Raw genomic sequence first — 26,252 nt, 5'->3', positions numbered from 1 at the left:
CTGGTCATGAAATTCTGTATACTCAAATTAAGATAGTGGCAATGGGTTTAGAGAGAAATCTATAGATAGAGATTATACAATTAGAATGGATATCACTTCGTGGATAGTTGAGCGCGGGTGCTTTGGGGAGATTGTTCAGGTTTCTGGTTTATGCAACTGGATGGATAAATAAAAGACAGATGGATAAATAAAAGACACAGCAGGGACAAGGTTTGGGATCAGGGAAAATGAGTTCAGTTTTAAACAAGATGACCCTGGCCAGTGATCCACTACATTTATCTCATTTTCTTTCACATTTATCATTATGGCTAAGTGTTGATAATTTGTAGATGTTTCTTTGTCAGTAACTTTAAAGAAATTTTTGTTAATACAATTGTCTTTCCAATTAGACTGTAAACAACTTCAGGGTAGACTCCTTTTATTTTTTTTCTCTCTGATGTATTTCCTAGGCTTCTAGAAAGATCCTGGTATAGTAGAAATCAATATTTACAACATTAATTTCCCCATGAGATATGTGAGCCTTTGATGGCAGACATAGTTTACCAACTATCCATCCTTACATTGAAAAAAAAAGAAAAAAATTCAAAACATGGAACAATAGAGATGATTTTGCAGGGGTTATTGGAAGATAAAATACAATTTCAAAATATACATTTTAATATTCTCTATTATTTATGTAAATTCAAGAAATATGGATAATAAAACATTTACAATTTTTTCGTTTCAGCTGAAAAAGAGGAAATAAATATCGGAGATAATCTAAAAACTGAATTTTGATTCATATCTTAATCAATGTTTCCTTTGTAAGAATTAATTCTTTCATTTTTGCTATCAATTAGGCAATAATAAAAGGGATGATATTCAGTCTGGTAAATGTAGTGGGAATTCTCACTTTTTGTGGGGGTATATATACCTTTAATGGAAAGCAATTTGGATCTATGTATTAGGACTTCTAAAATGTTTATTAACTTTGACTCACTTTAGGAACTAAGTAAAATGATCAAAACTTTTATTAATTCATTATTTGCAAATATGTTCATAACCTTATTAATATAATTAAAAATTTAAATTAACTTGAATGTTTAACCACATAGGCTTATTAAATTATTGTGTTGACTCTACCTTCTCTTCCTGTTCTCATTGTATCCAAATTAGAGTCCATTTTTCATTATAGTCACTCTCTTTTAAACTCTTCAGTACTTTGTTTCTTTTTTTGTTCTACTTCCCAGCAAAATTTCAACTCTGCAAAACTTCAACTACCAGCTTTCTCTATCCTGTATTGCTGCAACTAAGAATTATTGGAGAAAATCACTTATATTTAAGTTATCTTTAATTTTATCTGGGCCTTCAAACTTGGCAATTCCACTCACTTACACTTACCAAAGATTATTTCATACTTGCACACCTTCTCCAATCTTTTCAAATCTCTATTCTCTTTATTTTTCACTCTCCTTTATCTCTCCTGGGTGTTAGAGGATTACATTACTGCATACTATATAGAAAAAAGTAAAAGCTGTTACACAGTGACAACAAATCTATTAACTCTTTTATTCTTTTTGAGATAGTATGAAGGATTCCCATCTCCCAAGAAAGATGAAGTCCTCTGTGTGCTCTGGATTCCATCTTCTTGTATCTTCTCTAAGGCCTTGGTCAAGCAGTTGCTTTATGCTTCTCCTCCCTTTAATCTATGCTATCATTTTCAGCAAATCTGTTTTTGAGTCTTTCATCCTTTGAAACAAAAAACAAATGGGGTGTCTGGTTTAGTTGGTTAAGGGTTGGACTCTGGATTTTGGCTCAGGTCATAAACTCAGGGTCTTGAGATCAAGCTCCACTTCAGGGTCTATACTCAGTGGGGAGTCTGCTTGAGATTCTTTCTCTCCCTCTCCCTTTGTCCCTCCCCTTGCTCATGATCTCTGTCTCTTAAATAAATCAATCAGTCAAACTTTAAAACACAAAACAAATAAACCATCAGTCACATTTTTCCTTGAATGTACATCTCTTTCTGATATACCTTTCATAGTCAAGATTCTCAAAAAAGCTATCTACAGATACTATCTTTACAACCTCATGCTTTACTTATTCTTATTTGGCTCCTGCCCCACCTCTTACCTAACCTCTCACTGAGCTCATTATGGACTCCATGTTTGTAAATCCAGTGAGTCATTTTCAATCAAAATACTTAATCTCTCGTGAACATGTTGAACTTCCCATCTTTGGAACATTTTCTTGGTTTCCTTGACACTACAGTACTTTGATTTTGCTCTTACCTCTCTATAAAAGGCTATTCCTTTTAAAAATACTTTTTCCTAAAACTTTATCTGTTTTTGATATTTAACTGTTTGTGTTTCCACTGCACTTCTTTGCTTATTTTACATATTCTTCCTAAATATCTCACTTATTCTGAAAAAATTAAATCATCAGATACCATTTATTTGTTAATGACTTCAATATTTAATCTTCTACCCAGGTTCTTTTCTGAGGACCCAACTTGGTGCATCCAACTGTCAACTTCACATCTTCACTTTGGTGTCTCATGGGTAGCTCAAATTTGTTGTTTTCCCTGTTGAACTTTTGATTGTCCCCTTCAGATTTGCTCCTCCATCAGTCTCTCCCAGTTTAGCAAATGAAACCTTCATTGCTCAGTTTCTCATGCTGAGACTTATTCTATACATCAGCCTCTTACCTCCCACACTGAGTCCATCACCAAGTCCTATTGATTCTGCTTCCAAAATATATTTTGAATATGTCTCTCTGTCTTGGTCCTAACCAATAGCTCTAACTGGAATTATTACAATTGCTCTCTTACTGTCTCTCAGCTTTTATCTTTCTCTTCTGTAATCCATTATCTGCCCAGCAGCCACAGAGGTCTTTTTTAATATGCAAATCTGATCATAACACTTCATTTGTTTTCTCATAGCAGTTAGGATAAAACCCACAATCCTTAATATGCCCTAAAAGACCTTGAGAACACTGCCCCTGACTACCTTGCCAGCCTAATCTGCTGAACTCTCCCTGTTCCTGCCAGACTTTTAATGTTCCACAATTCTGACCTTTCTATCCGTAAATCACTCTGGAGCTTTTTCTCAATTGGAGAACTTGCACATCTGTTTTGTTTGCTTACTCTCCTCTCTTCTCTTCACCAGGTTTACTTTTACTCATCCATCAGGGCTCATCTTAAATTGCGCTTCCCAGGAAAGCCTTTCCTTATCTTCCAGGTTAGATGAGTCCTATATTATTTGCTTTCATAGGAACTTGTATGTCTTAAAAATAGCTATCAATTGAAGTATTCATGTTTGTAATTAACAGTTTGGTCAAAGCCTCTCCACAAAGATCCATTCAAGACTGTGTACTGAGAATTTAGCATAGTGCCTGACAGGCATTAGGTCCTCAATAAAAATATTTTAAAATACAGGAGTCTGTATATTAGTATAAAATTGTTAATGATCACATTTTATAATTAATGATGTAAGGAAATGTTTATGATACATGTAATATAAAAACAAAGAATACAAAACAATATTTAGACTATGATCTCAATTTAGAAAAAAGTTATCTATTTATTTCCATGTTAAAGTGTCAAGAAAATCTCCCTCTTTCTCCTCAGATTTTAACATTTTTGGGAGAATTCTAAGTTTTTAGAATTTTAATATTGTAGGATGTAGGGATTATAGGTGCTTTTTATTCTTTATACTTTTTGGTATTTTCTACATTTTTCCACTGAAACCTCATTACCTTTATCATCAGAAAAAATAAAAGTTATTTAAAAAGAAAAAAATCAGTTCTGTATTCAGACATGCTTATTTCAGATCTTTTATATTATTGCCTTCAGCTTCCTTAAGCCTTTGCAAATCTCCATTTTAAAAAATATGATGCATCTTACTACAGTACAAAACATCTTTGTGCTCAATGATCAGCTGCATGGAGAGGATATATCAGCTCAAAAATATGATGCTTGTGAATCATAAGGCACCAAGGTTTGTAACACTGATCCAACTAGCAGGAGAATTAGTCAGGGTCACTGAACAAAGACAATTTGTTCAAATATATTCAGTAAACTGCTCACTGGGATATGAACAAAAATCCCTTATCTTTGGGAAATGCATGGCTTATTTATTAGTGCAGTTTCTTTGAGAAAAAGATACAGGTAACAAGCTGTGAAAGTCTTCAGCTGTTTCATTCTTTACAGTACAGTGCTTAAACATTTAAAAAGAAAACCCTAATTTGCAAAGTTACATTGACATTGTAATTTTTGCATATTTAATAAACCTTAGCTACTTTAACTGAAAAGTGGAATTTTTCATGGAATGCTACCCTTTTCATTTCTGCATACATCTTAGATTTAATTTGGCATGGGACGCATCAACCTTGGCTCTTAGAGACAAGGTTAGAATCTGTAGTGCATGAAAACGAGCTCTTCTAAACACTTTTTTTTTTTTCATTTGCTACACATTCTGTGTGGCTTTGGAGAGAATACAAAGAATGAGAATGATCCTTATTCCTAGTTTGACAGAAAATTATTAGAGTAAATGCAAATATTTTCTTTTTTAGAATAGAGCAGATAGGCACTTCTCCACACCCTGTTAGAATGCCAACAGGGTAGGATTTGTACTGTAAAGCAAAACTGTAATTGTAGAGGTTTTACATGTTTTGAATAAAATTGTTATTTTTTTTGCTTTGTTTTTAAGATTTTATTCATTTATTTGATAGAGAGAGCACACAAGCAGGGGAGCAGCAGGCAGAGGGGAGCAGCAGGCAGAGATAGAAGCAGGCCCCCCACTGAGCAGGGAGCTTGATACGGGGCTCAAACCTGAGGGCTTTGGGCTCAAGACCTGAACCAAGGCAGACGCTTAACCAGCTGAAGCATCCAGGCACCCCAGCTCTTATGGTTTAATGTATACTCTTCTGATTTTTTGGTTTTGTTTTCAGTAGAAATTCAGACTAGCTTCAGTATTATCAAAAAGATAATCTTTAGCTTGATATCCAAAAATTTTAATGCTGTTTTGAAAAATTTCAGATATATAACAAAGCAACTTTTTTGGTTAAATTTAAGATATAAGGAAATCCAATTCTCTAAATGATATTTACATTATTACTCAATTTTTCCTTAAAAAAGAAAGATAAATTATCTGCACTTCTGGTGATATATATCCAGTGTACCCATTTGCAGGAAACTCATTAATAAAATTAGCTTTCTTTGAAATCTTGCCTTGTAATTCACATGCAAATTATGACTTGAATGAACCTAGAAAAAATTTAATGAAATTCATAGTAAGGACACTTTGTTGCATGTGATATCATCTGGCTTAAAGGAGAAAGGAATTTATTGACTCAAAAAACTGAAAATTTCAGGCATAGGTCTGACTTCAGGCAAAGCTGTATTTGAGGACTAAAATAAGGTCTTTAAGATTTGGTCTCTCTTTATCTCTCAGTCTTGTTCTTTCTTTTTTCTTTTCCTTTTTTTCTTTTGCATATGCTTCATTTCATGAAGGCCAAACAATAGACCTTTCTCTGCTCCCTCCCTCTTTCAGGGCAAAAATTTCTCATTCCTAAAATTACAAAGAAATATCCCCGGGATTGAGTTTGTTCCTAACTTGGGTTCTCTAAATTAAATCACTCTGTTCATCATGTGTGATACTCTGATGAGCAGTACCTGAGGCACAAGCAAGCCCAGACTCAATGGTGAGATCAACCCACCATCTCTATATGAATTGAGAATAAGGAGGGCAAGGTATCTCTAACTGCTGTTATGTGAATATGGGAGATTTGACACAGGAAAAAATATCAGTTACCCAATATAACTTCATATATTTTTCTATATGGAAGTCATACATACATATATATGTCCATATATAGTTGGACAGATTAGGAGAGATGAAAGTTTTGGGAAACATCCAAATTTTGACATCATTGAAGGCAGGAGACTATTTTCCTGATACCCTGCAAACCTACTATGGTAGAAGATGAAGAGGGTTATGTCTCTCAGATGACTGCTATTGACTAAGCTACTGAGAAATCATTGTGAAGGGTACCTTTTGATCAGATGGGGATTATGTGGAATCATGTCTAGGTGTTCCTTTTCATTGAACATGTTAATTTGAGTACCTTTTATGAGCAAAACAATCTTAGGAATTTAAAAAGTAGTCAATAGTGAAGCAGTAGGTTATCTTGGTATCCCCAAATTATGAGGTTTTTATCATTTATTGCTAATCTAGGGCAGCTTGTATGACCAATACAATGTTATATTGGAGGCACATAGGATTAGGAACATTTTTAGTATTTCATCTTATCTACCTTGGAATTGACCTAAGAAATCTAGAGAGCCTTAAGACCCACCAGGAGCTCTTTAGGAATAGAATGTATAGAACATATTTATAATTTTGTTTAGATATAGTCCTTACATTAGGCATTCGGTTGAGTAGTGTGAGAAGGGAGATATTTGCAAGTAATTATGGGACTATCTGTGAAGTAAGTTATCCCTTACAAATTTATTTTTGTAAGTTATTCTGGTAGTTATGTGTTGTTCTGCCTCTTCATTGATACGTCTGTTTGGATGGACCTAAGTGTTCTATGTGAGGATGGGAGAATAATCTCCTGGAGCTGTCATCAAAGCCATACTACCTGAGATCTTAGAGTCTCTTGAAATCTTGTGGGGGGTCCAGAATAAGCCTTATAAATCACCTGAGCCTAGGTTGAGTTTTCTCAAGTGAGTCTCACCGAAGATATTTTCCTGAGTCCATCTTGATCCAGATTTTTCCTTTTCTCAATTTCTCTTTTCTTTGAATTTCTAGTAAATAAGAAGGTGCAAGTTCTCTTTGGTCTGGAATTTAGAGTTCTTTAATTAGTATTTATCTTTGAGTAGTGATATGAAGGCCATTTGAAGTCTCCCTAATATGAGCAAGATGGTGCTGTGACACAATTGGTAGTTAGCAAGTCCCGCAATATTAGCGTTGTAAAGATAGGACTATTGGTGAGAATTTGTGAGAATTCTTACTTTTGCCCATACGAACTCAACACTGAAAAAAAAATTTCATTGTATCTGTTAGAAAAAAACATTGCACGATTCTGAACTGTATATTTTGAAAATAAAACATTGTATTTATAGTTTTTTCCCTTGCTGATAGCATGGATAAAATGTAATTTTTATATTAGGCATCTTGGTTATTCTGAAAAGGAATCATAATGAAATGTTTTTAAGATTGTTTGTTCCAAAAACAAATTTTAGAAAGAAGTCTGCCTCAGTAAGGCTTTTAATTTTACCCCTACCAAGAGGAAATTATGTTTCTTGAAAAGAAAATGAGCATTTTTCCTCACCAGATTGAAATGAGGAATATCAGTAAGGGCTTAAAATTTGAAAAAGAAAATAAAGTGTCAACTATAGATATGATAGGTCCTCCCCTCCATCTGGTGATAGTGTTAGTGTAAATAAGAAATTGTTGAGCTGGATAATTTAATTGAAAAGCAGATGATGCTGTCTTTCCTACTGACTAGGGTCTATTTCAAGTTCTCATTATCATAGACACAAAATGTATTGAAGAAAGTAAATAGGTCAATGAACCTCAAGTGCAATTAAGTTCTCATGTGTAGGGCAATAACTTTAGTCCATGTCTTCTGAACTTTTAAAATTACCCCAGTGAACAACAGCAACTTTTAATGAGACACAAGCAAGGAACACGGATTCTGTAATATGGGAAATCAGATAGCTATGGCCAAATCATTGCTCTGCTACACATAGGTTTACTCCATTTGCTCTTAATGAAGCATGGCCACTTTCTGTGTTCCTGCATTTAATTCTACTTTCTGTATGTGCTAGTTTCACCTTCCCAGGGATAAAGAGACGCATACATTCCAAAGAAATGAATCAATAAAAGTGAAGAAACATCTTTCTGGTCTAAGATTAAATAAGAGACAAGAGAGAAGAAAAGTCAGTAACATATATAGTTGAAAGATCTGTGAATTAGGAATCAGAAGTCTGGGTTAATTTAACTGTAGTTCTACCATTTAGGAGTTATGTGACTTTGGGTAAATTATTTAATTTCTCTTGTTCTTAATTACATTTTCTATAAAATTAAAGAGGTTGTTGAGATAATCCAACTTAATTTTACACAATGGTATCCAAATGAATTTTTTTAGTGACTGAATAATTTAAAAATCCACATTTAAAATAAATCAGGACCCTTTGTATTAAACTTGTCATTTGGGAGCCAAAATTACTTTTATTTTTGGTGCATAGTGATAAATAGACAATTTTGAATCCTGGAACAGGGAAGAGCTTGGATTTACTTAAAAGCAATCAAAGAAGAGCCTGAGATTTTAGGAACAGTGACATTGCACTCATTAATTGCTACCTGCCCCATTCTCCTGCTATCTCTAGCTTTCTTTCCTGGTGTTAACTCCCCAGTTTAAGTAATTGCAGACTTAGAACTGCACAAGTTTCATAAGTTTTACATTTTTATTTATTTATTCTTTTGTTTTGGACCTCATTTTCTTTGTACCTTGGGAAATTTCCTAGTACCAGGAATAGCTAGCAGTTTTTGAGAAGTATGCATTTGTTGTTGTTGTTTTTTAATTTGATCTTCATAAAAATCTTATAAGGCAGATATCATTACCATTATTATGTAACTTGTCCAAGGCCATGCAGTTAGTGAGAGGCAGAGTAAGGACTCAAACCCCAGTCTATCTGTTCCCAGAGCCCATCTTCTCTACAGTATAACACAGTGGCTTCCAAGGACAATAACAGCGAGTTATATCATGCTCACTATGTGTCAGGCCTAGTTTTTAGTGCTTTAGATATATCAAGACCCCTAATCCTTTGTAACAATTCTATGATGCATGTCCTATTAATATCCCCATGTGATAGATGAGAAGACAGGCACAGGGGAATTAGGTATTTTTCCCAAGATTGCAAAGATAGAAAGTACCAGAGCTGAAGTTTGAATCTCTGAGTGTGGCTCCACAGTCTGTGCTTTCTGCCATGACAGTACCTTCCTATCAAGCTACTACTCTTTCTGCAGAAGAACTTTAAGGATAATTCTGTTCTTAAATAAAAGTTATATTCCTGGAACATTTCCTGAATTAGTTATTTATTCTGACTTCCTTTAAAAAAATGAAGAATGGATTCTGTTAACACAAGACATAAAGTGAATGAAGTGGGGGAAAAAGAGGCCTGGGAGGGAGTATTGAAGAGAAGAGTTATGTATAGCAAGAGGGTTGCAAGTGGGTCCAGCTTATCTGGTAGTGATGGCACAATAAGAATAAAGTGAAGCTGTCTCTACTTGTTTGAATAGAGGTGAGTGTGTGTGTGTGTAAAACAATAGATGGAAAATTAGTAGAATGAGATATATTGATAAACAGTGGCTAATGTTTTGTGTGGGGACCAAACTGATTTTAGAGACCAGCAGATGCTGTCCTTGGTATGATAACTAATAGTGCTTGTCTGAGAGCTCTAACATGTTTCCATTTTCTTTGGCCTAGTTATTTCCAGTATGTGGTGCCAGCTTAAATTTGGGGGATTGTCCTCACTAACTTGAAGACATGATTTGGACCTGATTGGCTTCCCACCAGAGAGGTACTTGGGTCATCTCTAAGATATAGAGCATGCAGAACAGTATATTTTCACACTCTATCATTCACTAATCAAGAAAGTGAGCACAGTATAGTTTGGTGTTGTGATTCTCAAAATTTCCCTAAAGTATTGTTGCTGCAGGAGGTAGAGCAAATGAGAACTGTGAAACATCTCTATTGGAAGGATGTGTCTTATTACATCAAATATGGTCAACTTAGTGAGAAGGAGTTATGTGTGATATAGGACCTTGGGTAGTGTTCCATGATGTGGTAATGTGTATTTGACATTAGGAAAAATGTACTTTTACTGGGAGAAAAGGAAAAAGAACTTTTCCACGGTGAAAAACAATGTAACTTTACTGGGAGAAAAGAAAAAAGAAAGAAAGAAACTTTCCAAAATGGAAAACAATCTAGAGCCCATACCATAGTCATTTGGGTATACAGCTTATAGAGGCAGCAGACTTAGAGTAAACACCTACAGATAGGAACAGATATCTGATAGCAAGTCCAAGATGTGAGCTGTCTTTGAGAAAGTGCCAATGATCACAAGCATAGAATTATATTCCTGAATTGCAGGGAACTCCCATATACCATTTATTGTGACAGAGGCCTACAATGGCTTCAAATTCAGCAGGCAGTAAAAGAGCCTTCATGTTTCCATGTCTGAACTTTGGTTTATTCCAACACTCCACACATTTCTATGGGATGCTATATATCCTTCAAGAGTGGGGTAACTAAAAGTTTTAGATTCTAGAGTTAAGGATTTTAAATGGGCCCAAAGAGGGTTCTTGGAAGAGATGGAAGTTTAGGAGTGACTGTTATTGGCAAGAATATAGAGAATGAGAGCCCCCCCGCCACAAGTAACTTTTTTGTACATTAACTATGTATTTGGCCTAGTCATCCACTAGGAATCCGCTCCATTCCTTGGGATAGCTGTACTGCTATTGCTGGTTTAGGTGAAAGAATGCTAGATCCTGCTATGGCATGTTGATATGGCAAGGCTTCAGGATGGACTCTAGGTGGCAATGTTGTTGCTGATCATTAAACAGGACTTCCCAATTCCCCACTCCCTTTTCTAGATGTATGTAGTAGCATTACTTAAACAGCCCTCACTGTGTATCTGGTCTGGTAGTGTTATGTTTTATAATTTGTTTAAAGATTTATTTCTTTATTTTAAAGGGAGAGAGAGAGAGGAAAAGAGAGAGCACATGTGAGTGCACCAGTGGGCAGGAAAGAATCTCAAGCAGACTATCCATTAATCTGGTGCTGCCGACCAAACGCTTAGGGAAGATTGATACCAGCTTCAGTCTCTACTGGATTAGCCCTACTCTTTCCTTTCCTATTGTTTAGTGACTCTGTAAGTTAAAAAAAAAAAAAAAAAAACTTTATTATCTAGTTGTTAAGTAATTATAATGAAATCTGCTGCAAATACCCTCTTGGAATCATTGTGTCCCAGCATTATTTTCAATAAATATATCTGCATTAAAAAAATTTAGTTTTAGTTCATAGGACTATTTAGTTCGTAGGACTCAATGCAGGCTCGACTTGGAGCTTGATCTCAGGACCCATGAGATCATGATCTGCACTGAAACCACCAGTCTGCTGCTTAACTGACTGGGCCACCCAGGTGCCCCATTTTACAAATTTTAACTCATTTAACCAACAAGCACATGGGACTGGCATAATTTTACATCTCTATCTTTTAAAAATTAGGAAAATGAGGCACAAAGAACTTAAGGATTTTGCCCGAGTAGCAGAGCTGGAATATGAACTCAGGTCATCTAGCTCCAGAGTTGTTACTCTTTAATTTATATGGCTTTACTGCTTCTTGTGGATAATTTTAAGGCTATGGAAAAAAGACACCCAAGGGAAAACCTGATCCAAGTTTCATGCATCCACTGAACAGGGCCCTGTGCTTACATTTTGTTGGAGCAGGCAACTTTTCCATAGTGTTTATCTTGTTAGATGTTGCACCATACCTAATATCTTTCCCTTAGGTCTCCTTCATACACAGGAAGGATGTTTTCTACTTCCAGGTGGATCTCAGACTGATAGGTGCCTCCAAACATAAAAAAGCTACCCTGATGGGCTGCAAATAATGTTACGGATTAGACTCTGGTATAGTAGACCTGGCTGTTTGTCTCTCTCAAGCTTTTCCATCCATTTCTGTGATGTGAACATCACCAGCAGGTGATTCTAATTGGAGATATGGCTATATTTGTAATTCAAATAGCAGTGATTACACTTGCAACACAATCTTTGTAGAAATCAAGGAAAGTACTAAAGTTTATTGGCAACAGTGAACAGTTTGGAGATGAGCACTCTATTTGACAGCAAATGGGAGAAAATATCGAGTGGCTGTTATCTCATATACTAGTCCTCAATTTCTACTGATCTTTCCTTGATAGAGAGTCCATGATATGAAATTTTAACACTTCTCCTTTGTGTCTGAATTCTTTTGTGTGCCTGGCCTATGCATCACTCCTAGGTTCTATTCCTCCTGATACTCTTGCGTTAGAATCTTCACATGGGAAGGTGTTTTTAGATGCAGAAGAGTCCCATATTAGAATACATGTATAATTGATCTGGTGTCTGGTGCCTCTGTTCCTTCCAATAATATATAGCAATGTGCTTTTAAGCCTAAGGTCCTCTGACTGTGGGAGGGATGTAGCAGGTCTTCTTTCTGCATTTTGAGGGCACTGGTGCTCTGCAGAAAAGAAAAAAAAGTCTCTCTCATTTTGCCAAATGCATCAGCTATAGTATGGTAACTAATCAAAATTTCTTTCAATCCCCTAAACCTATTCCTCTACTGTAGTCTATCTTAGTGAAAAGCACCACCATCCAATCAGTTACATATGCCTGGACACTTATATCTTCCACCATAGCCACTCAATCTTACAGAGTTTGCCTTTTTATTATCTCATAAATCTAATCTTTCCTGTCCATCTCCTATGCCCTATTTAGTTCAGGTGTACCTTGTTTCTCATCTATTTAATATAGTAGCCTCCATTCTGAATTCTATTGCTGCTATTCTATTTTTATCTCTATTTCAAACATAATGATGTCAGTCTTCTTAAAATCTTAAATATTCCCCATAATATTCAGAGTAAAATTAAATTGTTATGGTGTGTTTCACAATAGCCTTATTTATTTATTATTTATTTATTTATTATTTTTATTTTTTATTGGAGTTCAATTTGCCAACATATAGCATAACACCCAGTGCTCATCCTGCCAAGTGCCCCCCACCCCAATAACCTTTAGAATCAGCTCCTACTTACCTGCCCTGTGTGTCCTTTTGTGCTTTCATGTGACAGATTGGTCCATCATTCCAGCCACTTGTAGTCTACTGAATTTGTTCTGTTTTGTGATTTTTACACAGGCTTTCTTTGTCCCTGCAATGAACTTTATTTACTGTCTTCACTTGTCTCACTCCTGATCATCCTTTGCAAACTCTGCCCTGGTGTCTTGTTTCTGGGAAATCTGACTTAATCTTCTGGTCTTAATATTTTGCCCTTATGCTTTATTCCCAAGGCACATTTTCAAACAAATATACCACTCATTATTGTGTTATATTATAACCATATTTTTTATTTGGCTGATACTTCATTTGGTGTCTTCCTCTCTATGTTGTGAACTTATTGAGAGGAAGATGATACATTCCCTGTGCTTGGCATAGTACCTGTTATATAGTAGATCTCTATAAATATTTATTGAAAGGAGGAGTAACAGAGCACAGATCCTGGTATACTGTCCACATGGCTTACAGGTGGTACAGAGATTAGTCTTCAGGTTGTGTTTAGTTTACCTGAGAGATTTGGAACTGAACCATCACTGCATCAAAGAGGAACTAATTGTGGTTCTTTGGTGTTTCAAAGATGGGTGATATAGTTTGCCTGAGGTTGCAACTCTTGGTAGAGGCCAAGATTTTCTGTCTAGGAATCTGTAGACATTGAGATGAATCAGTTTTGACTTATTCATCGGAGAAAATGTGTCTGGGCATGGTGGCTGAGACTATTACAGAATTCATCATCCAGGATGCCTTTGTTCTTATCTCACTCATTTTGGGATGCAGTAGATATGAGGTGTTGGAAACAATGCCAAGGATTATTCTTAAGATGATGAAGAATTCTCCATATCTGTCTCAAAGGGGATAGAGCAAAAATTGGAATGGACATGGAGCTCTATTTGGGACTAGATAGAAGCTTACTTGCCAAAATTCCCAAAGTCTCTTTGATTTGTTGGCTGCAGTTGTGCTAAAAACTTTGACATAGTCTCTGTATTAATTAGCATACAAAGTAAGTTGCTAGAAGATACTTCAAAATATGCAACAGTCCACAAATATGTGGCCAGTCCAGGGTAGGTATGGGCTCTGTTCTCTGAGGTCATTCATGGGCATTGATGCTTTTTGTCAAATTGCTATTTTATTCCCTTGGACCAGAGGTTGGAAAACTTGATTATACATTAGAAGTTATGTTGGGCTCCATTTCCAGAGTTTCTGATTCAGGTGGGTGGTGGGTCCTGAGAATTCGCATCTCTAGCAATTTTCCAGAGGATGCTGAAGCTGAAAAGCTGAAAGTGTTGGAACCATACTTTGAGAGCCACTGTCCTAGGGTGTGGTCCTTGTCCATTTGGCTGTGGCTGGCCTGATCATATGCTGCCCATGCTCCAATGCTATAGGAAGGGGCAAAGGAAGAGAGCATGAAGTGGAGTGCTGACAAATGCCCTGAGCTCAGTCAGCCTCCTGGGGAGTCTTCAGACCTTGAACTTGGCTTGTGCACTGACAGTAGTGGCCCAAAACATTGATTTTTCTCCACTCCATTGCTACTCTCCCTCTTTTTCTCTCTCTGCCTCAGAACTCCCCATCAGGTGGCCCATTTTCTTTACAGCTGATACTATAGCAACTGTGTTCTTATCCTGCTGATGCTGCTTCCAGTTTTGATAGTGGTTGACTGCTTAAGTAGGAATAAAATTCTTCCTCTTCTTCTTGTGGATAGCTGAACTCTGAAACCTATTGCTCCAACCTGAAGCATGACCTTCATAAACATGAAATTATTTTAACCTGTCAGGTTGCCTTGCACAGAGAGTGAGAGAACTGCATTATATCTAATAAAAGGATTTCTGATATGTAACAAAAGTGGTCTGTAATGTGAGTTTCACTGGCCTATGGGTAGAAGCTAATATATTTTCTTTCATTAAAATTCTCACCAGCAAAATCTACATATGTCAACAAAAAGCCAGTGAACTCGAAGGTTTTACTACCTGTGGGTATTGTTAAAATAACACCCCCCCCACTTTATTCTCACTTGCTAAGTTTTCATGACACTAAATTCTATTTCCATTGAAGTTCATGTAGCATCATTCCCTTTAAAAGAGATTGTCTGAGGATAATTAACTAATTTGTTTCTCTAAAGAAACATAGATCTAATCTAACCTATGTCTTCATAAGCCATGAAAGCCTGGTCTAACATCAACCACCTTCTTTGTGGTTGAAACACAATTTGAAGCTAAATAGCATTTTTCTGTAGAGGACAATGGCTAAGCTCAGCCTCTGAAGTCTCAGTGCCTGCTTTCAAATTTTGGTTCTTACTGAGTGTACTTGAAATTTTTATTTGAACCCCGAGTCTCAGTTTTCTCTCATAAAAATGGGGGTACTTCATGGGGTGATTGTGTTAAAGAAATTTTTTCTGACGTGTTAAAAATGGTAAGGAAGAATTTATGAAAGACTATGGCAATGGGGATTATGACTACAGCAATAGGGAAGAGAGATTGGATTCATGTCTGAATACAGCAAATGCAGCTGGTGACTTATAGTCAAAGAGCAGAGTAAGAGTATCAGTGGTTGGGAAATTACTAATAAGAGGCATTAAGTAGGATTCTTGCTAAATTGGCCTAACATGGTTCTTTATAGGAGTAGGCCAAGGAATTATACATCAAAGGTGAGAGATCAGATATCAAGGGTGACCAGATATCAGAGTTGGGAGATTCTTGCCAAACTAATTTAGCAGGATTCTTTAGAACAGGACAGAGGCCAATGTCAAAGCATAGGCAAGAAGATTTAGAGAAGCCTGATTAAAATTCAGTCAAGGAGGGATGCCTGGGTGGCTCAGCAGTTGAGTGTCTGCCTTTGGCTCAGGGCATGGCTCAGGGCATGATCCTGGGGTACCAGGGTCAGTCCCAAATCAGGCATCCTGCATGGAGCCTACTTCTCCCTCTGCCTGTGTTTCTGCCTCTCTCTCTCTCTCTGTGTCTTTCATTAGAAAAAATAAATAAAAAAAAAAAACTTTAAAAGAATAAATAAAATTCAGTCAAGAAGATAGTCTTTGTCAGTTGTTGCCAAGACCAGTGTCAAGGACATTTTCCCCTATCTTTTCTTCTAGGAATTTTACAGTTTCAAGTCTTATATTGAAGTCTTTAATCCATTTTGAGTTAATTGTTGTGAATGGTGTGAGATAAGGATTTGATTTCACTCTTTGACCTACTGTTGTTTAAATCTGCATTTTTGAATTTTCTAATTTTCTTTCTATTGTTTCTGGTTTCATAACCTTATGATCTGAAAAGACACTTGATATGATTTTAGTCTTCTTCAATTTACCAAGACATATTTCATGACCTAACATATGATGTATCCTAGAGAGTGCTCCATGTGACTTGAGAAGAATGTGTAGTGTATTGTGCTGCTGTTGAATGGAATGTTCTGTATCTGCTAGGTTCATTTGCTCTCAAGCTACTTCAAGCCTAGTGTTTCCTTATTGGTTTTCTGTCTTGATGATGTAGCCATTGTTGAAAGTGGGATATTGAAGTTCCCCACTATTATTGTATTGCCTTTTCCTCTTTTCAGATTTGTTAGTATTTGTGTAATATATTTAGGCACCTTGATTTTAGGTTCATATATATTTATAATTGTTATATTCTTTTAATGAATTGACTACTTTATCATTATATAATGACTTTCTTTGTCTCAGAGTTTTTGACTTAAAAATCTATTTTGTCTGATATAAATATAGCTACCTCTCTCTTTTGCTTTCTGTTGCCATGGAATATCTTTCTCATCCTTCCCTTTAGCTTATCAGTGTTCATCAAGTGAAATGACTCTCTTACAGTTAGCATATAGTAGGATCTTGTTTGTTTTGAATCCGTTCAATAAGCACTCTTTGCCTTTTGATTTGAGAATTTAATCTATTTACATTTAAAGTAATTATTGATAGGCAGGGTCTTACTGATGTCATCTCATTGTTTTCTGGTGTTTTTAGTTTCCTTGTTCCCTTCATTCTTGCTATCTTCATTTGTGAATTTATGATTTTCTGTAGTGGTATGCTTTGATTCTTTTTCTCTTTTATGTATCTACTGTTTTGATTTTTGGTTACTGTAAGGCTTACATAAAGCATTATAAGCTAATAACAACTTAATGTAGATTGCATATAAAAGCTCTACTCCTACTACTACACGTTTTATGTTTTGATGTCACAAGTTACACCTTTTTATATTGTTATATTATTAAATTATTGTAGCTATAGTTATTTTTAATTTTTGGTCCTTTAACATTTATACTACCAATAAGTGATTAGCACACCACCATATCACACATTTGAGCATTCTGAATTTGACTATATGCTTATCTTCATCAGTGTGTCATATATTGTCACATATTTTTATGTTACTAATTAGTATCCTTTTATTTTAGCTTGAAGAACTCTTTCCAGCATTTCTTATAAGGCAGGTCCAGTGGTGACTAACTCAACAGCTTTTGTTTGGTGAAGTCTTTATCTCCACTTCATTAATGAAAGACAACTTTGCTAGGTAAGCTATTCTTAGTCGGCAGGTTGTGTTTTGTTTTGCTTTCCTTTTCTTTTAGTGCTGTCAATATATTTTCCCACTCTATCCTGGCTTGCAAAGTTTCTGTTGAGAAATCTATCTTTGAACAGAATTTTGAAATTCTATCTTTGTGATTTTAGATAGTTTTATTATAATATGTCTTACAGAAATTCTCTAAGTTGAGTTTGTTCTGTGATCTATGAGCTTCATGAATTTGGATATCCAAATTCTTGTGTCCAAGATTGCGAATCGGAAAAACCACCAAGCAGCCGACACTCATGCAAGCACACAAGGGTTTATTTACAAGCTCGAGCTTGGGTCCAAGTATACCCGACACAGTGGAGCAGGGACTTGGACCCCGAAGTGGGTTACAGCTGGGTTTTTTATAGGCTGGTCTAGAGGATTTTCAGGAGGGGTGGAGGAATTTCTCAAGTTCTGTTTACATTCTGATGTGGGGCTTTCAATGGTATTGAGCTCTGCTCTCATTCTAATATGGGACTTTCTACCACAGGCGTGGGCTCTGTTGTCTTTCTGATATGGGATTCTCTGCTGAGGGCAATTCTCAGCTCTGTTGTCTTTCTGAGGACATTGAGGACACTCTGCAGTTTTTCCGGTAAAGTTCAGCTCTTATTCACAGGGGCCTAAGATGGCTGTACTTGTGCTAATGCTAAACTTTAGGCGGGATGGCCTTAATTTTTCTTGGCCTCCACACAAATCTCCAGAATTGGAAAGTTCTCAGCCATTATTTCTTTAAATAAGCTTTCTGCCCCTTTCTCCCTCTCTCCTCCTTCTCAGGCTCCAAGAATTCATATACTATTTCTATTAATAGTATCCAAGAGCACATAGATTTTCTTCACTCTTTTAAAGTCATATATATATATATATATATATATCTCAACATATAGTATAACACCCAGTGCTCATCCCATCAAGTGCCCTCCTCAGTGCCTGTCACCCAGTCACCCCATCCCCCCACCTGCCTCCCCTTCCACTACCCCTTGTTCATTTCCCAGAGTTAGGTGTCTCTCATGTTTTGTCACCCTCACTGATATTTCCCACTCATTTTCCCTCCTTTCCCCTATAACCCCTTTCACTATTTCTTATATTCTCCATATGAGTGAAACCATTTAATGATTGTCCTTCCTCACATAGACTTTCTTCACTATTTTGAAGTTCTTTTTAGTTTGTTCTCTTCTGACTGGATAATTTCAAATGAACTGTTTTCTACCTCACAGATTCTTTCTTTTCTGCTTAATTGAAGTCTATCATTGATACTTTTAGTTGTTCATTTTTACATTGTATTCTTCAGCTCCAGTATTTTTTTCTTTTTTAATTATTTTTATCTCTCTGTTAAATTTCTCCTTTAATTCATGGAATTTAAAAATGTAGTTTATTTGTTTTCTGTGTTTTCTTGTAGCTCACTAACCTTCCTTAAAACAACTGTTTTGAATTCTTTATCTGGAAAATCACAGATCTCCATTTATTTGAGGTTGATTCCTAGAAAATTATTATGTTCCTTTGGTGGTATCATGTTTCTTTGATTTTTCATGTTGTTTGAAATCTTGTATTGCTTTCTTCGTATTTGAAGGAGTCAAATCCTTCAATCTTTATTTACCTCTTCAATGTGTCTAATAATGGTGTGCTGGAACTTCTCCACTTGACTATTGGACTTTCACAAAGGCATTCCTATCTATAGGTAATTGTCAAAATCAGTGTTCTTTATAGAGAAGATTACATAAAACTCCTATTTTGCCATTTTGATGACATCACTTTTTAATTTGCCTTCTTTTGATATCACATTTCTTGTGCCTTTAGCTCTTATTGAAGAAATCTGGGAAATATGCCTCTTTGAAATGTCAGTACTTAATAACAAGAATTTCCTAACTTTCAGAAAGTAAATTTTAGTAACAGCATTATCTCATTCCATTAATGACAATTGTTCATTCTTTCTTTTTTATACCTGTTTTGATGTATTCTTAGCTTTATCTCTGCTTTGAGTGCTGCCCTTAGATGGCATGGGTCTCTTGCTGCTGCCTGCCCTCAGCTCAATGTCCTCATTCTGTACTTGCTGTTGTCCTCTGCTGTATGGCACTTGCATCCCAATCCATCTTCACCTAGATTCTTTGGCTATCAACAGGAAGGTATATATAGATATATGTTCTATTCTACAACCAAGTAAGATTATCTTTAATATTTTATTAAGGTATAATATAGATATAGAAAACAGCACATATCATAAGTATACAGCTCATCGAATTTTCACAAACTCAAGATATCCATTCAAACAGCATCCAACTCAAGAAACAGATTTTTACCAGTACCCCAGAAAACTTTCTCATGTTAGTTAATTATTGCTATCATCATTGACTGCACCAAAGGAAACCACATCCTGACTTCTGATAGCACTGTAGTTTTACTAACAGCATTTTACTTTTGTTCCGTTTTTGTACTTTATATAAGTTTAATTACATATGTATATTTCATAGATATGATATATATTACATATCATAAATTATATATGATATATGTATATTATATATCTTTATATATGATATACATATATACACACGAGTGTGCTTCTTTTGGTTACCATGTTCTGAGATTTATCTATATTGTTGAAGTGCAGAGTGTTTATTTTCATTGCTCTATGTACTCCTTTGTGTGACTGTAATATTTTATTAAGGTGTCACAAGAACATTTGACATCACTATTTTGAATAATGCTGCTAATTCTTTTTTTAATTTAAACTTTTGCTATTAAATTTGGGAAGTATATTTGGGAAGTGACAGAGTTAGTATTTTAGTTGTCTTATTGGTAACCTTAAGGGACAAAACATTATGCACTGTTCTACCTTTAAAGTATAATCAGCCTACTTTTAGTATTTCAATACTGAGGAAAATGATTTAAACATATCCTGTGTGAGATTTCCTCCCTTTCACTATTATTGAGAGTGTCTGGCAGTGTTCATCAGGAGATGCTTCTTGACACGAAATCAATAATTTGTTATAAGATGTTATCAAGTACAGGGAGTAGACATTAGTTTCAGAAAGGAGAGCTTTAACTGGTTGCACTGATGTCTTGACAAATTTCATTTGAGATAATATAAGAGGGGCATATGGAGAATATTTGAACATTCAAAATCTGTTTTCTAAAAACATGTAAAAATTTACTGTTTAATTAATCTCCATTTCAAGCTCTTCCCAGGGGCTCTGCCAAGGGTACTGTGATAATTCACACATAAAGAGTGCACACATTATGATTTTTGTGAAGAAGATTCTACATTATTTAGTCATGTTAGCAGTCATGCATGTCTGTGTGCTAAACACTGGTTATCAGTGTTAATGGACAACATGCTTGAACAATGCTCTCCTACTTGAGCTAATGAACTAAATAGTTTATTTCATGCTCCATTTCCACAAATAAATGGCGGTAATACATAATGTGATAATTCCAGATCTCTTTCCAGTGCATTTTCTTGTCTTTAATGAACACAAAAACTTTTGAAAATCAAATTTAGTCAGGCATTGCATTGTGATTTTATATGTTAGATAGATTATAAAATGTTGCTGAAATCAAAATGTTTACACTGAAAGGAAAAGAGTTGCTAAAATTAAGCAAGAACTTGAAAGGACACAATGAAGAGCTTTAAAATAAACTTATAATAAACTTTTATTTTCATTTCAATTATATTCTTGGGAAAACTAGTTATTCTACGTATTTATGTAAGCTTGTAAATATTACTCTTAATCATTTTGATGTGTTTCTGTATAGTAGAATTCTGATTTAGCTTCATATACCTCTCACTACTTCACTTGTGGTTTTGTTTATCTTTCATAGGTTCTTGTATAATCTTTATGTTGAACAAGAACAATCTGTGGAAGTGAATCACCAGGCCACCTTATTTTTGACTCCTCTTGACTTGATTGTCCTTTATTTATTTATTTATTTATTTTGATTGTCCTTTAAATCTAAACTATGGAGTTCATTCTTCCCCTGCTCCTGCTCCTTGGGCAGATATTTTGACTTCTCTGGTCTCTCTCGGCTAATAAAAATGTTTCAACACTCACTAAATGCCACAATTTAACAATCAAGCTTGTCTATTCTTCCTAATAATCAAATACTCAAACTTGCTTTAAGATTGATGTTTCTTTAATTAGCATTTCTACTCCTTCCTCATTTTACTAATACTATCTATGGCCCTTGAGGGAGGGTGGAAGTAGGAGAAGAGTAAGTGGATTCTTTTTTGATTGATATTGTCTTCCTGGTCTGGTTCTCTTTTGGGTTCAACAGATGTTTAAAAGTGAGTCTATTTTAGGGTACTAGGGATATCTCACTAAGACAAATCTCTTTAAAGAGAATAAGCATGTAATTCTTACCTGATCATTTGCTTCTTTTTCAGCCCCAAGTAATATAGCAGTATTTTTAGATTCTTTCTGCTATGATCTATTTTACCCTCCAAGTAAAGCAGCTCTTTTCCCCTTGTTCTTGAAGTGCAAATCATTAGCAACTCAGGATTTACTTCCTTGTTCTACCATTGGGAACAGCTAGCCAGAGGAAATAATGCTTTAGATTGCACAGGTGTGAGTAGGCATCAGACCACTGGGTCTTCAATTACAGAAGCCATGTATTTAGTCCTCTGAGTTAACTCACTGAAATCCCTTTCCCTGAGGTGGAAGTGCATTTCCTCCTTGCAGTGAGTGAAATTCACCACACAGTTCCAGGTCTCTTTAAAGAAATACTTTCTTCCCTATCCTTCAACTCCAGATCCTTTTATACCCTCAATTTGAGTGAGGGGTTTGAGGGCTGTGAAATTTTGCAAGGCGTACGTATGTTCTATCACCTCCTTTAGGATGTGTTATGTATGGTATCTTGTTGACTCAGCCCAAGTTCTTTTTTCACATCCTGTTGCATTTACTTTTATACATCTTTGATAAAGCAGAGAAGGCACTAAAAATAAAGAAGGAAACAACTAACATATTCCATGATATAGATTTCATTGAAAGTTGATTGTTTTTCATCTCTAAAGGAGTAAGACTTCTGCTTTACCATGACAGAGTATCAGCGAGCACATTTACCTTCTCAATATAACAACAACAAAAAAAAGATGGAATCCATAAAACAAGTGTTTTCAGACATTGAACAGTAAACGACATAGGACAATGATTCCTGAGAGAAGGGAAACATACCAGGTGAGCTCTGTAATTGTCTCTGTATACTGCCTAGAGAGGTGTCCAGATAGCAGCAAAGAGCAAAGAATTCATCATGACCACATAAAAATGATAAGAAACATTAAAAGAATCCTTCAGGTGGAAGGACAATGATACCAGATGGAAATATGGATCTGAGGAGAGGAATGAACACCAAAAAGTGTCACCAAAAGCAGAACTGAAAGTCATTTCTAAAGTCTCCACTTAAGCCCAGTGCACAGGCTTATACTAACAACTAACAAAAAAGGAAAGAACTATATTAATAGTCCTTTAGGAAAACTGATAGGTTGTATAGTGACAAAGTGGTCATGATTTTCAAACCAAAATTAATCTCCATAAAGTCTTTTGTACTACTATCCATGCCTATCTGGAAGGACAAGATCAAGATTAATGGAGTCTTTGAATTGAGGAAGTTTGCTTCACTGAAATATTCATTACTTTTCAGCTCTGTGTCCTAAGTTTAAGAAGAAAACAGCACAGCAAAAATATTCTTTTTGTATACTTTGAGTACATTGCTCTAACATAGTGAATATTGCAAAAGCACTTTAAACATTTCACGATACCCAGTTTTAGGCAAATTATCTTTATATGTGGGTGGGCCTTGATTTGAGTCTATTAGTTTGTCTGGAAGGCAGATTGCAGAGACGAAGTTAGTCTTCTTTGTCTGGAAGCCAGTATTGTATAGAGGGAGAAGGACAGGTGGATTTTATAGCTGCTCAATGTGGATAGGGCTTCTGGTACTTCCCAGAAACATCTGTACTCTTCCATAATACAACAAAGCAAGTAACTTCATCTTTAAAACACTAAAATTTTAGATGATCGTGTAATTCAAGAAAATTTTCTTTCTGGTATATTTTATATTTGTTGAAGAAAAAGGTAAATTTTCATATTTTACATGCATTCATGATTATTGTTTTTTTAGTATCCATATTTTTAAGTTGTATGAAGTTTAATCATAACATTTTATAAGTTTTCTGGGCAGTAGAAAAAGGCTCAGGGATCAGGAAAATACTTCATGAAAGGCAATTTCAAGAGTATTGCCTCACATATATTGGAAATTATCCTAAATATAGTTCATGTTAGACTTTCAGAGCATCATTGATAATTTCCCACTAATACTGTTTTGGAAAACTAGGAATTTCAAATGTAGAATATTTCCAAACAAAGCAATAGACATTAGAAAGTAGATTTTGAAAACTTCTTTGGAAAGCCAAGGCCTTGTGAATGATGTCAGATCTGATTTTACAATGAGACCGCAGGTAGCAGCAGCATTAGTTCATCAAGCTGGTGTGATACCCAGATGCGCAGTATTTAGAGACAGCCCTTTCTTTTTAAAGCATTGGAATAACACATGGAGTAAGATAACTAGCATGTTGAAATACAAATTAAATACACTCAAAGGCATTGGCAGATTGATTTTTAGACATCTCTATGATATTAATGATACGGTATTAAGTAAAAGTATTTTCTAATGTGCACTGTGAAATTTTCTCCTATTCATTATAATTTTATATGAAATGTTGAAATCATTGTTCAACTTTCTTCATTAGTGTAACTCTTATGTGATTACAAGATGATTCTTCTTCAGATAAATGTCTTATTTTAGCCATTTTTCACTCTGGGGGTAAAATTGATATATGCTTAAATGGTTATACATTATATAATCTTTGACCATCTTTATTATATTGAGTAGGTTAAGCATACACTAGTCAGAAAAGCAACAGGGTGCTGGGACATTGGTTTTTATGTTTTCTTGAAAATAGTTTTGATGTGGAAATGTTGGGGTTCAGAGCCAATGGCCAAGAAAGAATTCTTAAGACAAAAAGGTGATTTTATTATAGCACAGGGACAGGATCTGTGGACAGAAAGGGCTGCCCTGGGATTGTGGAGAGCAGCTGATTTTATACTTTCAGTTTAGGGAGGTAAAGACAAGGGAAGTTTCCAAAAGGATTTTCATATGTTAAATAACACTCATAGGATCCTGAATGTCTGGCTATCTTCAATCTAAGGGTGTTTTTCCCTGTAGCAAGGCATTAACATTAAGACATTTGGGAGTTCCTGGAGGAATGTCATACTCTGCCTGCCTCATGTATTTTTCAATCTGCTACAGGTTATAAAGAAATTTAATTTTATCTACATTTCCTTTTGCTTTTGTTCTCCACAGGAGTTTCATACATTCCTCTCTATTTCCCCATCTATAAAACAAAAAATATATATTTAGTATATGTACTCTTTATAGAATGGGAATTTGTTTACTTGTCTGAATAATAGAACAGGAAATGATATACATGTGTCTCCCTTTTTATACAAAATTCATTATTGATATTTTGATTAATTTCAAATAAGTCATTCTTGTTGGGTGTCCTGATCTTTGGAGTCAGCTTACCACACCCTGATGAGAAGGGATGGTTGGAGAATCATGACCTCACCAGCTTCCCTACTATACTAGTAATCACTAATTCAGTAAACAATGAAAAAGCCATTTCTAATTATTAGTAAATGTTTGTGTAATAGACAAATATCCACAAGGCAAAACAATGAATTAAGAAAAAAATATGAATAGGTTATGTTAGCAATAGGACTATTTTTTAAAATTTGCAATTCTATTTAGGGGAAAACTGTGGACTTCTTTACATACCATAGGATTGGATTGGTTCTTTGGTTTTTGTGCTCATAAATTTACATCTCACTGACTTTGCTTGTCCATTTTCCAAAAAGGTATTCTTTATGTTGGTTACCATAGAAACCAGAAGTGCTCCATGTATATGTAATTCTTTGCACATATTCCCTTCCCTTTCTTGCGTTTGAAGTCAGATAAATTGCCTTATGTGCCATTTATGTAGAATAACCTTTGTTTGCTTAAGTCTTCTGTGAAACAAAGCATTATAACTTAAAACATGTTACTTTATATTAATCTAAATCACAATGTTGATTTGTGAGTTGTGTTGAAAAATGACAGAAGAAAACAGAAATATTTTCTAAATAAAATAGCACACCACTTGAGGGTTGAAATTGAGTAGGAAAATCAAGACATCAGTAGAGCCCTTTAGAGGAGCTCTAAATGTTATGTCGCTAAACCAAGAAGAAAAGTTTTAAAATAATTTCTGTATTCAAAGAATGGCTGTTTTGGCAAACATTATAATCAGTTACATAGAAAGCAGTTACTGAGTAACTATTGGGGTCCAGCTTTGTCCTTGGATCAAAGGACTATAGACACCTTGAGGATGGAGGCACTGTTTTCAAGGTGTTTTCAAATTAGTTTGAATGCAGGGACTATGTAGAATAGAGGCTATGGAAGTTAAATTCTTCTAAGTCATACCACTTGAGGTTATGCAGCATATATGTGCAATTTACACAATGAGTACACACTGATGAGACACTTTCGTCTCTTCTCTTAGTCAAAAGCCTCCTGTAAAGATGTCCTCTCCACCAGTTTCTTTTCCTATGCCAGTTTTGATTTTGGATTATTTGCCTTTCCTATACAGTCCCCCCCAATAATATTTAAGAGAGGGTAGCATATAGAGCTAAAAAAGAATGTTGTACCAGTTTCTAGGAAACCAGAATTTAGCCTAATTCCACTAACTTAGTCTTTGGCACTAATTAGCTGTGAAACTGTGTGCCCTTGAGCAAGTCACTTTACTTCTCTCTATTCCTTGGTTTAAATCAGTA

At 35.3% G+C, this 26,252-nt stretch overlaps 1 protein-coding gene and 1 long non-coding RNA gene across 6 annotated transcripts in view; one reads left to right on the top strand and one right to left on the bottom strand.

Moving 5' to 3' along the window:
- The window catches only part of FSCB (fibrous sheath CABYR binding protein), a 274,498-nt gene that overhangs the window by 203,638 nt on the left and 44,608 nt on the right, over positions 1-26,252 (top strand). The window lies entirely within an intron of this gene.
- Positions 11,838-26,252, bottom strand: part of LOC140639888 (uncharacterized) — a 59,780-nt gene continuing 45,365 nt past the window's right edge. For 2 of the 3 annotated variants that reach the window (XR_012036541.1, XR_012036540.1), the window contains 2 exons: positions 19,337-19,503; positions 11,838-12,268 (listed from right to left, as the gene is read on the bottom strand). This is a non-coding gene — a long non-coding RNA (uncharacterized lncRNA). The remainder of the gene's footprint in view (positions 12,269-19,336; positions 19,504-26,252) is intronic. The other variant, XR_012036542.1, reaches the window with a different exon arrangement.

This window comes from Canis lupus, chromosome 9 (genome assembly GCF_048164855.1).
Source record: "Canis lupus baileyi chromosome 9, mCanLup2.hap1, whole genome shotgun sequence".
Classification (NCBI taxonomy): Eukaryota; Metazoa; Chordata; class Mammalia; order Carnivora; family Canidae; genus Canis; species Canis lupus.
Note: the sequence above shows the minus strand (reverse complement) of the source record. Positions and strands in the feature narration are given on the sequence as shown.